The following is a 15,957-nucleotide window of genomic DNA, read 5'->3' as shown; positions in this document are numbered from 1 at the left end:
GGGATTGTATAAGAGAGTAAATATGTGTTAGTATATGTTTGAATAAGTAAAGTTTGTATAACTGTATAGTTGAGGAAATGGAGGTGTGATTGATTCTTTGCATGACTGACTAGGTGTGTGAGTAACTCCATGGATGAGTGACAGTCTGTGAGTGTCTGTTTACACTGATTGTATCTAAGGTCATATTAGAGTCTGAAGAGGTTCATCCTATTATCACATGAATGATATCATCAGTGATGTGATCAGTAATGTCAAATGAGATGTCATCAGTGATGTCATCAGTGATGTCATTTGAGATGTCATCAGTGATGTCATTTGAGATGTCATCAGTGATGTCATCAGTGATGTCACTGACCATGTCATGAATGATGTAATATGTGACATCATCAGCAGTGGATTGCGGGTGCGCGATATATAGTTAGTGCAACTAACTATATATGGAATTTCAATGGTTTTGTGTGAGTAAAATAAGGTTTTGTAAATGCGAATTCCTAACTATATATGGTCTATACCCTATGGTTTTTTCAGTGAATTATATATATATATATATATATATATATATATATATATATATATATATATATATGTATATATATATATATATATATATATTGTTTTTTTTATTTGTATTAAGCAGTTTATTTGATTTAATTGAATGTTTCAATAGAAATTAGAAAATCAAATATATTAGATGTTGATGATTGTAAAAAAAATCTAATATTAAAACAAAAATTATACTTATGAATTCTAAAATGTAAAAATAGAAAAAAAATGTGGAACTTGAATCAATAATTTTGTTATTTCAATCTATTTAATTGTATTTTTGAAAGTGCATGAAGGGTAGGAATTTGTTTTACAAATTAAGATTTTACATCAAATTCATAATATACATATTTAATTTTGAAGTTAAAACTTTTTATATAAAGGTTAGTATTTGAAAATCGTGTTTTTGATTTATCTTTTTTTGTAATTTACTGAAATCTTAGAATGTGTAGCAGTAATGTTTTATTTTTAAATTTGAATAAAACATATTTTAGGTGCATAAGCATTAATGTGTATTGCCGTTATAAAATTTGAGGATTTTAGTGCCCAATGTCTTTTCTCAAATTAGTATATTTTGGAGTATGAATAATAAATATCACCCTTTTTATGCCCAACACTTTCCCTAAATTGGTTTAAATTGGAGTGGGAATAGCAAATGTTACCCCTTTACAGTCCAACGCCGTAACCAATTTGGTTTAGATAGGAGTGGGAATAGTAAATGCCCCCCCTTTATTGTCCTTTTTTCAAACAACAACGGTCCCATGCATTCACAAATAAAAGAAAAAGTAATAAATATAGAGAGAATCCGTTCTATATTCTGAGTGACATGTCCAGCCGGACAGAGGTCTATAATTTTACTGAATACACAATTCAAATCCAACAAGATATCTTCTACTGATCACCTGTGTGGTACACAAGCCTGTGCCCAACACTAACAGGTCTTAATACAGAAGGTAGGTTTACAAACAGGGAAAGGCTTTTAAGGCAAACAAACGTTTTCTGTGTAGTAAATGCAGTTATACAGAAAAATCAAGGGAACACCATTACATCACATAGCAATCACGTTTTGTATAAGGTGTCACAGAAGTCGACGGCGTTTCGGTACCCCCGTTAGTTATAGGTACCATCATCAGGACATTGGAATAATGCCTTAACTTTGTTAGCCTCTAATTGCCCGGGCAATCATATTAAGCCGGCAAGAGGAAGTACCCGGAATAGAGTACCGCAACCCAGATTGAGTTGCTCTGCGCGTCGCGGTTAATAACCAAATTCAACGGCGCCAGGATACTGCCGGATGAGTCGGAGTTCAGGATCTGCCTGGCGTGCTCAGCGTGATTGCTATGTGATGTAAAATTATAGACCTCTGTCCGGCTGGATATGTCACTCAGAATATAGAACGGATTCTCTCTATATTTATTACTTTTTCTTTTATTTGTGAATGCATGGCACCGCTGTTGTTTGAAAAAATTCAAGTTCCCCGATAGTCCCTTGTTGACTTAATTGGGGCCCCTTGTTGTTATAAATATACCCCCTTTATTGTCCAACACTTTCCTGTAGTAGTTTTAAATTGAATTGGGAATAGTAAATGTCACTCCTTTAGTGTGTAAGATTGTTTTAATGTAATATATTAAAAGGATAATAAAAAGATGTCACACATATTTTTAATTTTTCTAAAATAATTTTCATTACATTTCACAGTTATGCATTTTAACAACTATATTATAATGTATAAAAATGTAATTACAAACAGACGAAAAAAATAATTGTTGTTAATTTTTAACCATAAACAAACAGGTTTAAATTTTTCTAAAAATGTATTACATTTTTATACATATATTGTCTTTTTTAATTACATTTTTTCACAATAATGTAAAAAAAATTTAGTAGTATATATTAATTAAAATATTTAATTTATACTTTGCAATTTTTTTGCAACATTGACAAGTTTAACATTTTAATTTTTTTAACATTTAATAAACATTTTTACTATGTTCCTCATTGTTTTCTATGGCGATGTAGTCTTTTTTTAAGCTTTATTTGATGGGTAGCTTTTTTACTGCTACCTTCTATTTTGTAATCTATTTGTGTTATTTTGGGTCATTTTTCCAGGAACCAAGTCACGGGCAGGTGTTGCTGTTCGTCAACACAGGTATGTCCTAATTTTAAGGATTTTGAGGCTGTGGGGATATAGGATGCATTTTAAAAGTAGGGTATAGTGTTATTTTAGTGTTTGTTTTATATTTAAATGTGTTTTTGACAGTGTTTTGCACTGTTTTGTCATTTAGCATTTATTAAATGTGATGTAAATGCATAATTTTTTGTTTTTTTATCCTCATTTGCCTCTGAAACACCAATTCCAATGCCTGTACCTGGAATTTCCTGCCCTTTAGCTATGAAGGAAAAGAAAGAGTATTCGATTGGTACCACCGTTATCTTATGAAAACCCTTTCTTCAGACCACAATTCCTCCAAGCAGGCTCTGCTTAATAGGAATGTAACAGCCGAGGTAGAGTAGGCTTAATCATCGGACCTCTCACCTGTCCTTCCTCTTTCTGCACCTACCCACCAAATAAAAGGTTGCCAAAATCCATACCTTTTCTTTACATTGTCCGATATGTCCAGTCTAGCAATACTCTTAACTGATAATAACCAATCGTCTTACCGGGGCGGGTTTGTGACAACCCACTTTTTGCAGATCTCCCTGCGTGCCAGCAGTTTTGCATGAAATATCAGCTTTGCATGGCTCTTATCGATGTGTAACAGTGAGTCCAAACATACGTTTACCTGAATTTGAACCTTCAGGATATCAGATAAGAATTTACTCAGATCCTCCCAGAATGACTGCAATTTAAGGCATTGCATGAATATGTGCACGTCATCCTCTTTCAATTTATCACATTTCGGACAAGCCACCTCTCCTCCATTCCCGAATTTCGATAATCTCTGTGGGGTCCAATATGCCCTATGGATTGTAAAACGATGATTTCTCCTAAAATAGGCAGGTTTTACCATTTTATAAAGCATAGACATATATACTTGCTATAAATTCTCCAACAAAGTCTCCAACAAGCATCTTCCCCACAGCTCTGATGGCAGTGTGAACTCTGTCTTCCAAGTCGAACATCAGCCAGTACCAAATAGCTATTTCTTTCTTCACAAATGTTCCTGACATCAGCCTCTCTTTGAGTTCATTTGGGGCCCCTACCATCATATCAGAGGATTGAGACTAGCTCCGAATTCGGAGGAATTTAAATCTTGACACCCTATTTGCGTCCTTTCTCTGCATTTCTACTATGTTATCAGGTGTCCTTCCTGTATTAAATGTTCCCATCTCAGCATGCCAGCCTCTCTTAATGGAATCCCCAGCTTGTCTTTTGTCCAGTCCGGAGAATCCCGAATTGGGGCAAGATTTCTGAAATACGGAAACTTTAACATCATTTTGATCCTATACCATGTCTCTGCCATGCCCTGTAGATATTTTCAGTCTGACGTTTTTGAAGAATTTGGGGTCAGCGTATTTATGCATGAAGCTACCTCTCCTCCTGTCACACACTTTAACATCTTGGCCAGTAATCTACCTATTTCTGAATTCGCAGGTCTGTCTAGTAGCATTTTCCCGTTTTTCAACAATAATGCCCAGGAGTAGAATAATAAGTCTGGTAAAGCTAGGCCTCCTTTATCTACCTCTCTTCTCAACTTCTTAGAGGCTTTACAAGGACGTTTAGAGGACCAGATAAAGCCACTAATCTGGACTTGCAGCTTCCCAAACCACACCTTTTTGAAAACTAGAGGGATTGAATCGAATAAGATAGTGAATTTTGGGAAGATAAGCACTTTTACCAAGTTAAGTCGGCCAAATATGGTGAGTAGGAGATGTGACCAATTCCTTATCAAGTTACACACTTCCTTTTAGTTTTTTCATAGTTTTCCTTGGTTAACTTGGTGATATCTTGGGTTATCTTGATGCCTAAGTTCCAGATGCTAGTGCCTGAGCTCTGGCCACCCCTCCTCAGAGGGTGCTGAGATCTCTGAGGATAAAAGCTGATATCCAGTTAGCCATGTTAGCCATGTCTGGTCCCCCTGCATTGTCCAATAGCTCCTTACTGACCGGCTCCTGCCAACCTCCCTTCCTCGCCAAATTGCTCACACTTAATATTATTGTTTGCGGTAGGACCTTAAAGAAAGTCCTGAGGGAAGGTGTAATCCTGATCCTCTCCTCTAGATTTTTCTGTTTTAATTTTATTATTTTCCTATGGCTTCTAATGTTTTAAAGAAGCACTAGTCTGTAACAAGCTAGAAGGTTTATGACTTCCTCTTCACCTGTCTTCTCTCCCTCCTCTTCAGCAATTGATATTGGACCCCCTGAACCTGGTCCCAGCAGCTCTCTCCTCTTTCCTGCGCTCCTTAACATATACCTAGAGAGCTCCTTCTCCCCCTCCAGAGGTCTATTCACTTGCCCTTCCCTACTCCCATTCTTTTCAAATTCAATGCCTGCTTGGTATTTTGTCCCGTGAGTCACTCGTTGATGGTACCGGTACATCTGCGGTGATATCGCCCGGTCTGGTTCCTCTAAATCTTGGTTCTTGTTTCCTCTCTTCTCCTCACTCCTGGTACTATCGCAGCAGCGGCTGCCTCCTCTCCCCTGAAGGAGATCCTCAAGACCGCGCGCCGACCTCTGTGCACCTCCAGCGCATCCCTCACCCATGGCTGATTGGTCTCGCCTGCAGCTGTTGCTCTGTAAATTATTTCATTTTTCAATGCTGGTTGTCTGTATCTAATTTCAGTCTCCTTGAAATTGACGTTGTATACTCCTTTTCCCTTAAAACTCCATTAACACACTCCAAGCTCTCCCACGACCTGCCCCTAGCCGACCGCCATGTTCTCCTCTGTCGAATGTACTGTATGAATGTTTTATGTTAAATTATGTGATGCTATTTATATTTTGATGATCAAGGGCCTTATTACGATCTTGGCGGAATCGGTCCTGCCTTCACTTTTTTGACATGGTGGCCTGCCCACCCGATTTAGATGTTGGCGATTGCATAGACAAAAAAATGCAGTGGTCCAGCCGTCACCACCAGGTAATCTCGACCATGTCAAGAGCGGGATAGGCTAAATCAGCTGTCGAAAGTAGGACCACCAGTTTCCCCACCAGACCAATCATGATGTGCCATTCCATCGACGTCACTATGGCGGTACAACCTCCACACCTGAGTTGGTGGAATGGAATCAATATAAGACACAAACTCAGCTGTGCCTACCTTCACACTTCCTATATTGCCATTGATTAGATGATACAAGTCCTCCTGCTGCTCATTGATAATGTAGAAAACCAACACCAACGTGGACGCAACTGACTGTCAGCCCCACTTTTACCTGTTCCCATTGGCTTGTCACTTAACATATGCACAGGACTTGTGCTTTTCAAAATATCATACGCAAGCAATAGCCTATCAATGTTCAATGCATATGGGGGTAATGATGAAGTGTTAGAAATTCAAATGAACACACCTGTAACATCACTCGAATCGTAGATAAATTTGGTGGAAGCTACGTACCTACAAATGGACTCATGCACAAAACAGGACACAAGATATATGTCAAAAATTCACCCTAGAGGTGTGCATAAATAAATATCTAACTTGCACACATGAAAAAACATATGAAACACACATCATAGGGATAAGTGCAGTGAAAGATGATGTTGATATTGCTGTATAGAAGGTGTAATTATTACCGTTGGAAAGACCAGTTAAATCAATGTCGGTCCAAAATGTTATTCTTGCAACAAATCCATCCATTTAACATTTCCCCTTGTATAGTGCAAGCCCTTCACTGATCCAAGTGCAATTGATACAAACATTTTCATACTGATCAGCAATCAAGGTGAAACCAACATATCTGTAGTAACACATCCAAATAAACAATATCACATCAATTAGGTGGTGCACATGGCCTCTACAATGACAAATGCCTGCTCATAAAATCAAATGACTATCACATAGCATGTCAACCAATGTATCCACATAGGAAAGTAGACTATGTAAAATATGTATTAAAACCTGCCATCATGTACAACAGAAATAAGAAATTCACATCTAACTCTGCAACCTTGCCAGGAATCAAACAGTAGCGGAGAAAAGGTAATGCCAGGACCAATTCGGTCCAATAAAATAACGTATTTATTAAACAACAAGAGAACTGTCTTTAAATAAAGTCCAAGGCCATTGGAATTGGTTGTCCTGAAAGGAAAGTGCACTGGGCTTTGGTACAAATTTTGAGTCTAATAGACTGCCAAGGGGAACCTTCTCAGGAAGAGGCATCCAGTGGGCACCTCACAGATCACACATGGAGGGGGCATTGTCTTTGGGGGTGTTCTTACGTTGGGAAGGGATGGATTTTAGTTTCAAGGGGTGGGTTGGGAAGGGGAAGGGGTGGTTTTCTGTTTGGAAGAGGTGCATTGGGAAGGAGTGGATGTGCTTGTTTTGAGGGGGGATTTGGAAGGGGTGGGTTTGGGTTGGGGTGTGGGAGTGGTAGAATACCATTTGGTAGGGGGGGTTGGAGGTTTGGGAGGGATTAGGACAAGGGAAAACCTAGAATCTTCTATAGGTAACTTGTTTTGGGACTTAATGGGTTTCGGGAGGTAGAGGGAGTGCCAGTGTGCGATCTGCCTGTGTCTGTTGAGGGAGCCTGTGGGTCTGGTGTATGTTTTGCAAGTATGGGTGTTTTTGTGTTATATGTTTTTGTTGTGTGCTTGATTGTGTGTGTGTATTTAGATGTGTACTGTAAGGTAGGTGTGTCAGTGGGTGGGTGTGCTGTGGATGTGCTGGTTGTGGGTGTTGTGCATATTGACGTAGTGGTACACGTGGGTGCAGTGGTGAGTGTGGTGTGTGTGGTTGTGATGAAGGGGTGGTGCATGTAAATGAGGAGGTGTCAGTGGTGTTTGTGGATTTGATAGTGGTGAGGGTGGTGCATGCAGGTGTAGCAGTGTCTCTAAATGTGATAAAGGAGGCAGTGGTAACTGTGGGTGTGGTGGTGTCTTTGTGTGGTGGTGCCTCTGGTGTGTGTGTATGTGATGGTGGTGGTAAATGTGGGTGTGGACGTGTCTGTGCTTTGTGTATGTTTGAATGTTTTTTGTGATGTTTGTGTTTCTGTGTGGATGTGCTGCTTGTGTCTGTATGTGTGGGTGCATGAAAATGTGTGTGCTTAGGACAAGTCTGGGACTAGGGAATTATTGCCATGGGTAAGGGACAGGAATTGGGTTACAAGGTTCGGATAAATGGGAAGCTGCAGTGAATGAGGAGGTCAGACTCTGAAACGACCTCATTAGGCTAGACATTGTGCTATGAATGCCTTCCGGGTAGGCTACCAATTCTTGCATATGGCTGGCACACCCCTGGATGGCAATCAGTAGTGCCATCTGGGCTACAGAGATATTCCTGAGGAGGGTAATAGCCTCCTTAATCAATGCCAACAGGGGGGACAGGGATAGGGGAGGTGCCTGGAGCAAAGGAGATGACACCTCTCTTAGGGGTGAGTGTGTGGCCAATTGGGTGGGGAGCAACAGGGAGGGTGGAGATGGTACTGGTGGTGGCAGACAAGGTTGTCAGAGCTCCTGTCTGGTCCATCTCTGCTAGGGAGTGTCAGCTGGATGGTGCCTCAGAAAAAGAGATTGATGAGCTGGCATTCTCCATTGCACTCTCCTCACCCTTTTTGCCACTGGGTACCTAGCTGTCATTGGTCTCAGCACCAGAATCACTATGGTCAGCTGCTTCCTCACCAATGTTGGCCCTTTCTCCTTTGCTTGCCATGAATGATGCTAAAATGACATATACAATAGGTTAAAGAAATCTGTGTAAATAGAACAGTTCATGACCTTTGTCAAAATACATATTCAAAGTTAACAGAGTTAATCTGTGTCAACGGTCTCAACATTTGCTTCACCATTAGCTTGAACACATGCATCTATGCAACAGAATGAGAACAAATGTTGGTCAGTTATATCATACCCTCTGATAGCTCCTATATCGTGTATATTCTTATCTCAAATCCATCAGTATGTATCGCCTGGAAGTGTTTGACACCTCTACATCTTTGGCCTTTGTAGTTTAGAAACGTGATCTGATGTCACCTAAAAGGACATTACTCAAGAATAACTTTGTACAGTGTCTTTACAAGGCTCTACATTCTTCATACTGTTCAGTTCCAAAATGTATTTTATGAATAGATGAGAGTCCATAACTTCTGCACTGTCTTGCCATTATTAGCATGTACTGAAATGATGACACTTCTGTATAGACATTTCACAATGATAACACTTACTACAAAACACTAAAATATGTCAACTGTCAAAATCGATTAATGAACTCTTTTTGGGGCGGAATGACAAATAACATCAATAACATATGTAAACAATTGGCCCTCTAAACTTTCCTAATACACTTCAGTCCTGAGCAAAAATAATATCACGTTTCACTCCTAAAGGCCTCTAGTCAGTTTAAGTTTTTAGTGTCTCGGTTAAATTGTTCCAGTAAATATGTTGGTCTTCACTGTAGTCCAATGTATTATAGACCACCACAGTACATTTGTCCCATACATTAGTTTCAATGTAATACTTACTTCGTACCTCATTTAAAATTCAGATTAGCAGCCGGCCAACTTCAATAAAAACCTCACCATGTGAGGAGGGGGTGGGAACTTGGAGGGGCCTGGTCCTTGTGCCGAGAACTACCTTAGAGGAACTTTGGCCCCCAACCCGCCCCCAAACCCCTCCTCCAAATAAAAATAAAGCTTATCAAGACAGGTGCCGATGTCCTGGGGTATTTTCACACCCATTAATGTACGGCAGCAGTTCAAAGCCCTGGAAAACATGCTGGAAAACCATCATTGACAGTGGTTTTCAGCTCGTGTTCCCTTCCTCCGTATCGGTTCCTCACTGGGTGACCATTTGATGGGGGCCGATATTGTGTGTTACACGGTGCCACCATGTGAGTTGGAAGGTCTGGTTTAGGCAATATATTACACCTTGATAAATGTCAACAGTTGGGTAATGAGTCATGAACGGTGCCTGATTTTGAAGTTACCTGGTTGAATACACCTACACATATGCCATGGAACTTACAATCTTGAGAAATCCCTGGACGTATGCCACTTATCTCCCTCATTGCTTCATCATCTGTAAATGACAAAGGACATTGAGTAATGCTTTAGGGTGTGTGTTTCTCTGTCACCAATGTTTGCACATTCCTGTCTATATATTCACAATAGCTGTATACCTATCACGATGTTTTGTAAACAGACAGACTGGCTTACACACACATATTTGTGAATGAGTTCGACATCATGTTAATATGACACTTTTAACAGGAAAAAAACTGATTTTGTCATGCAAAACACCATTTGGGATATGTTTAGAGTCTAAAATATTGGCACTAATTCTGATGTCAACCGGTGATTTAGTCTCACATGCTCACTCATGTTTGTGTAAATCCCAACTTTGGTACATCCACTGCATTAGAAGTGCAAACAATGACATGTCACATGTAATAGGGCTACCATCACATAATCCACATTACTTAGGAAGCATTACACCTGACACAATAAAGACTAGTGCCATGTTTGATACAACTGTCCTCCATTACATCAAACTACATAATGTATATGTGAAGTGTCCGCAGCCATATGTCTGCTCAGGACAATGCATTGGTAATGGACAGGAATTAGATGGGATCCTGTTCAAAAGCAAATGGACACAGCACATCAACATACACCTTGTACAAGAATGAAACCATCACAAACTCTTCTTGTGCATTGGACATGGGTCCACCGTAATGTTGAAGGGAAAATTAAGGCCTGTAACAAAAAATGGATCATTTAACATGCCAAACTCAGTTTAGAACTTACCCCCTTGTTATTATTGTCGGACCCTCAACTGCCCCTCGAACTCTGGATAGGCCACCACAAGAATGCGGGCTATTAAGGGGATCAGGGTGCGGCGTGTGCCCCTCACACATTGGGAGGACTTCATCAGCTGGACTTCTTTGATCTTCTGAGTCCAGCATCTTAGGTCCTCCCACCTCTTGTGACAATGGATGCTGTGTTACCTGTAAACCCCCAGGGTCCACACCTTCCTGGTGATCGGCCTCCATATATCCAGCTTCTGATGGGTGTCTACCTGTATAGGTACAAGGAAGGCAAGAAAAATCAATGGGATTGTGACTTTTAGTTTGTCTTTATCGATGTCACAAAATATATCTTCAGCTATCAGTAGCATAACTCATGAGTTGGCATATAAAATGTGTATTGTCACATGCTGACCTACTCCTATATACTCATACAGACTTTGGTAGTGACCTGTTGGCCATCCTCAACACCTGTCATGGTCTACACACACTGTTATGTTATGTTAAAAAGTACTTATCAAACGCACGTTCACTGGACAGTTTCTTGGCGCTGGAGTGGAAGTAATGCAGCATCAGAGGGGAAGCCTAATTGTCATATGCCTGAGAAAACAACCATGTTTTCACCTGTTTCCTGAAAGGTGCATAGAAGGTGACCGACCTCAGCGACACGGGGAGTGAGTTCCAAAACTGAGGAGCTAAGACTGCAAAACGGGAGCCACCATGTTTATTACGTTTAAAAGTAGGAGTGACTAATATATTCAGATGGGAAGATCGTAGATTATGAGTGGGGACATAGCATAGAATCTTGGACGAGATAAAGACTGGGCTGTTGCCGTGAAGAGCCTTGAAAATCATGCAACCCATCTTAAACAAGCCACGCCTAGCCACAGGGAGCCAATTGAGGCTTTTCATCAGTGGTCTAACACAGTGCCATTTAGGTTGGTGAAAGATCAGTCTAGCGGCCTGATTCTGGACTAGCTGGAGGCATCTAAGTTGGTAAGCCGGGATGCCCACATAGAGTGAATTGGCATAGTCCAGTTGGGAAATAACAAAGGCCAAGATCACCAAGGTCAGAGCTTCCCGGGACAGGAATCTGCTGATCTTCTTGATTTTACGTAGTTGGAAAAACCCAGCAGAACCCATCGAGCCGATCTGGGCCTTCATCGACAGGTCATTGCTTACCACTATACCCAAACCTTTGGCTGAGCTAATTTGAAGAGGAGGGTTGCCCAGAGTAGAAGGCCAAAAGTTGGAGTTCCAAGGATTAACAAGTCCTCAAGTGAGGATAAGCTCGGTTTTATCAGGGTTGAGCTTCAATTGATTTTTGTTCATCCACTCACTTATGCAGGTCATAGTGTCTTGAAAATGAGACAAAGAAGATAGAAGGAGATCAATGTCAAAGACCAGTTGAAGGTCATCAGCGTAATTATAGGTCCCAACGTTCCTTTCCTGCAAAGAAGAAATTAGAAGAAGGAGATTCAAGTTAAAAAGAAGCGGGAGAGGGAGGAGCCACTAAACCAGGTCTGTTACATCCGCAAGTACAGGGGCCCCTACATAATCAATGATGTGATGAGGGCGTGGCTTGGCCAGCAGTGATGGCGGACGCGTGAGCAGAGCGCTCCACAGCAGCATCGCTATTATCCTGAGAATCATACAGCAACCAGAAGAAGTAACACCAGGCTGAGAAACTCCCATCAGCCCACCCTCATGGCGGAGCATCATCATGTGGGATTTAGATGGTGAATCCAAACCTCGCCCAATCCATAAGTTGATGGTGCAGAGATGGATATCAGTAGGTTAACTCTAGCCAAGCTGTGTCTCAAGTGGTGCTAATGAAGTGCAGTGCTGTGAAAAGGTGTGAGTGAAAATCTAAAAATGGCTACTGGGGCAAAAAATAAAGTTTAATGATTAAAATAATGCCCGGTAGTTAGAAATTATAACTACACAGTGGCGTAGTGCAGAGAGGTCGACATGTTTCAGCCAAAACGGAAACTACTGTCCGGCTTTCTTCAGGACCATAAAGATGGAAAAGCTACTGCAAAAGTGAAAACGAGTTGTGTGATAGTGCATTTATTAAAGTTCACTTTATCCTACCAGGAACTTGGATCCCCAATGTAATCTGGTGATAAGGAATAGGTTGTCCTTTCCTATAAAGGAAAAAGAGACAATGCACAAATACATAATATAGTTGCTTACATGTATCCATGTGATCATAAAGAAAACAGTACAGAGAAACACACAAACGAATAGAAAATACACTTCGATAAACAGAAGCATAATTAACTCCTGTTGTCATTAATCTTGTCGATTTACATACATTTATGGAATAGTATACTTACTCAGCATTGTGTGGGAGATAACCTCACCTCACCCGGCAACCGCTCGGGAATATGAGGCCCGCTCTATTATGTAAAGAATAAAATATGGACACAATCAATACAATTTGTTATTGTGCCCAGCATAATCGCTCTACTTTTCTTCGCATTTAAGTAGCCCAGTTGTCTGAAAAAGGCACCCTAACAGTGACCAAAGAGACTGACTGGATATAGGGATTGGCTAAGAAGTGTAGAAATATCTACACTTTAGATGAGAAAAAGAGTGTCTGGCTGTATTTTCATTGCTTCGCTACTTCGCTACTTGGGAGAGAGCTTGAGCTGCTGGGAGGCACAGAACCCCCTCCTGGCAGGCGTGATACTGATCCTGCTGCTCCCCCAGACATGCTGGCACGGCTTGAACGAGAGCCGAAGGAGGGACCGCCCCCCCACCCCGGATGGTGGTCTGTGACTGAGGTTGATTTGGTGAGGATTATGACCTATGGCCTGTGACCTGCTCCGTAAACCCTTTTGCATCTACTGCGCTCGGATCCGTGCCGCGCAATACAGAAAGGTGGTCCCTGTTGCATGGTGAGGGATACTGAAGCTGGACCTGTGGGGTCCTCAGCAGGAAGAGGGGAGTGGGGCAGTGGAAACAGGAGGAACTCTTGCAGCTATGGGCAAGCCTAGAGGCCATCAGGCGGGGATCCCCCAGGATCAAGAAGAAGGTGCACAGGAAACATTGAAGAGCGCCCTACACTACCCAGTGCAGCAGCAACTGCAAAAGATACTGGCTGCCAAAGCTGACACAAAAGTGACCCTACATCAGGACTTTAGCAAGGTCATAGTGGGTCTGGGACTATTGTGCGACGAGCACAAGAAACTATCTGAGAGGGTTAAGAAGGCAGAACTCGACATTGCGGAAATAGCTCCAGTGCAATAAAGATGTGGCGCAGCAAGTGCAGGTCTTAACGGATAGGGTGTCAGCGCTAGAACATTAGGGGCGAAGATGTGGAGGGCAGCAATATAAGGAATAACGTACGGGTCGTAGGCCTGCGGGTGTGAGCGGAAGGTGGAGATATGGTGTCTTTCCTGGAATTATGGTTTCAGGACGTAGTAGCGCCAGAAGGGCTTACAACCAGTGCCGGGGGGGGGGGGGGGCAGAGACCGGTGGTGGCCCGCCTGCTCCATTTTCGAGATAGGGACTTGTTGCTACAGAAGGCAAGAGCGGATGGCCCCTTCGCAGTGGACAATGCCAAGGTCACGCTATTCCCGGACTATATGATGGCGGTACAAAGGAAGTGTGCCTCTTACATGGTAGTCAAGAAGGCTTTGCGTAAAGAGGGACTCCAATACTCCTTAATGTTTCCGTCCCAACTGCGCATTATTCTGAATGGCACTACGCATTATGTGGATTCTCCTCAAGAAGCATGGGACTGGCTGGAGAACTACAGGAAGGAGACTCTGAGGGAGGGGGCGTCACGAGAAATCCGGGATCAAATGCCCAATAGGTCTGTGCAACCGAGACAGTGTGTCCGCAACAGAACTCAGAAGAGGCCCACGCTCACTCAGACGGCACATGGACGAGCGGTGGCGCTACATGCGGTAGTGGAATTGGAGCAGAGCAGTGCCCCTGCAACTGAAGAAGAGAAGGGCACTACCACAGATGTCTCTGTCGGACAGGACTCGGACTCCTCTTTGACTGGTGAGGACCAGATGCCCATGGTGATACCGCAGATGGCAGACACCATAGCTTGATGAAGATAGATGCAGGATGGAGCGAGCTTGAAACCTACGAACTATTGCTGCTAGCGAGGGACTGGCTGGAAGTTTGGGTCTGATTTAGAAAATTTGGGACTGTTGGGTTTCATTAAGAATTTCTTGGGCTAGCTACAGTCCCCAGTGCCTCTATATTCTTCAGAGGCTTTTAAGTGTGTTGTTTATATGGTTTGGATGGGTACTAGTCCTATAGTAGCTGTCCTGGGGAGGGGGAGTTGGGGTTGTTTATTAGTCTTAAGGGGTCATGGGGCCAGGCATGTCAGTACTTTAGATAGCAGGTGTGCTGTCCAGAGGTTATCACGATGGGGTCTACCAGTCATTTGAAATTTTTATCTTGGAATGTGCGGGGCATGCACTCAATGTGGCGTAGACAAAAGCTGCATGCGTATTTAGTGCGAAGGGGAGTTCACATTGCGTTATTAAAGAAAACACATTTGCAGGTACAGGAAGGGGCAGCGCTACAGCGACGTTGGCGTGGTCAATTGTATTATACTGCTTACTCTGCCTTTGCCCGAGGAGTGTTGATCTGGGTGCGAGCAGAAGTGCCTTTCCAGTGCAGAGAAAAGATTATTGATCCAGAGGACAGATTTGTAGTGGTCGTTGGGAAACTGGACGGGCGGGACATTACCCCGGCAGTATCTATGCACCCAATACGGAGCAGCCGGCCTTTTTCACGCAGTTATCCACAAAGCTAGCACCTTATCTTACCGGGTCGATGCTGATGGGGGAGATTTTAACTGTATAGCTGATGTGATTTTGGATCGTTCCCACCCCCGCTCACTAATGCTCCCAAATTATAAGATAGCGGAATCCAGGAGAAATTGGCAAGCCCAACGGGGCCTGGTGGATACTTGGAGGGCCCAACATCCGACTGACTGGGATTATTCTTATTTCTCTGCGTTGCACGATCTTCATGTGCGCCTGGACACATTGTTGTGCACACTGGATGTGCACGCTGGTGTGCTCTGTACTGTATATCATGGCGGAACGCTCTCGGATCATAAACCGGAATTTCTCCAGATGCATTGGTCACGATCCCGGACCCGGACACCTACCTGGCGGCTCCGCCTCAAGGCTTTGGGCAGTAGGCACGACTATCACCCACTATTTTGGGGATGTGGGAACTGCTTCCACGCCGAATGTAGAATGGGATGCATTTAAACTAGTGCTTTGGGGGCGCTGCATAGCTGAGATGGCGGGGGTGCGCAAAGTGGTATTGGGTGAGGTAAAGGAGGCTGAGCGACGCTTACGTGCGGCCTAGCAAGATCGTCCTGGCAAGCCGGATAAACAGCGAGACCTGGAAGAGGCAAGGGAGGCACTGGCAGTACAGGTGGAGCAATGTTTTGATCACAAGGCGTATATAACACACACTCATGTTGAAGGGGACAAGTCAGGGGCCTTGTTTGCATGGCTTGCTAACCC

This window comes from Lissotriton vulgaris, chromosome 9, assembly GCF_964263255.1.
Source record: "Lissotriton vulgaris chromosome 9, aLisVul1.2, whole genome shotgun sequence".
Classification (NCBI taxonomy): domain Eukaryota; kingdom Metazoa; phylum Chordata; class Amphibia; order Caudata; family Salamandridae; genus Lissotriton; species Lissotriton vulgaris.
Note: the sequence above shows the minus strand (reverse complement) of the source record.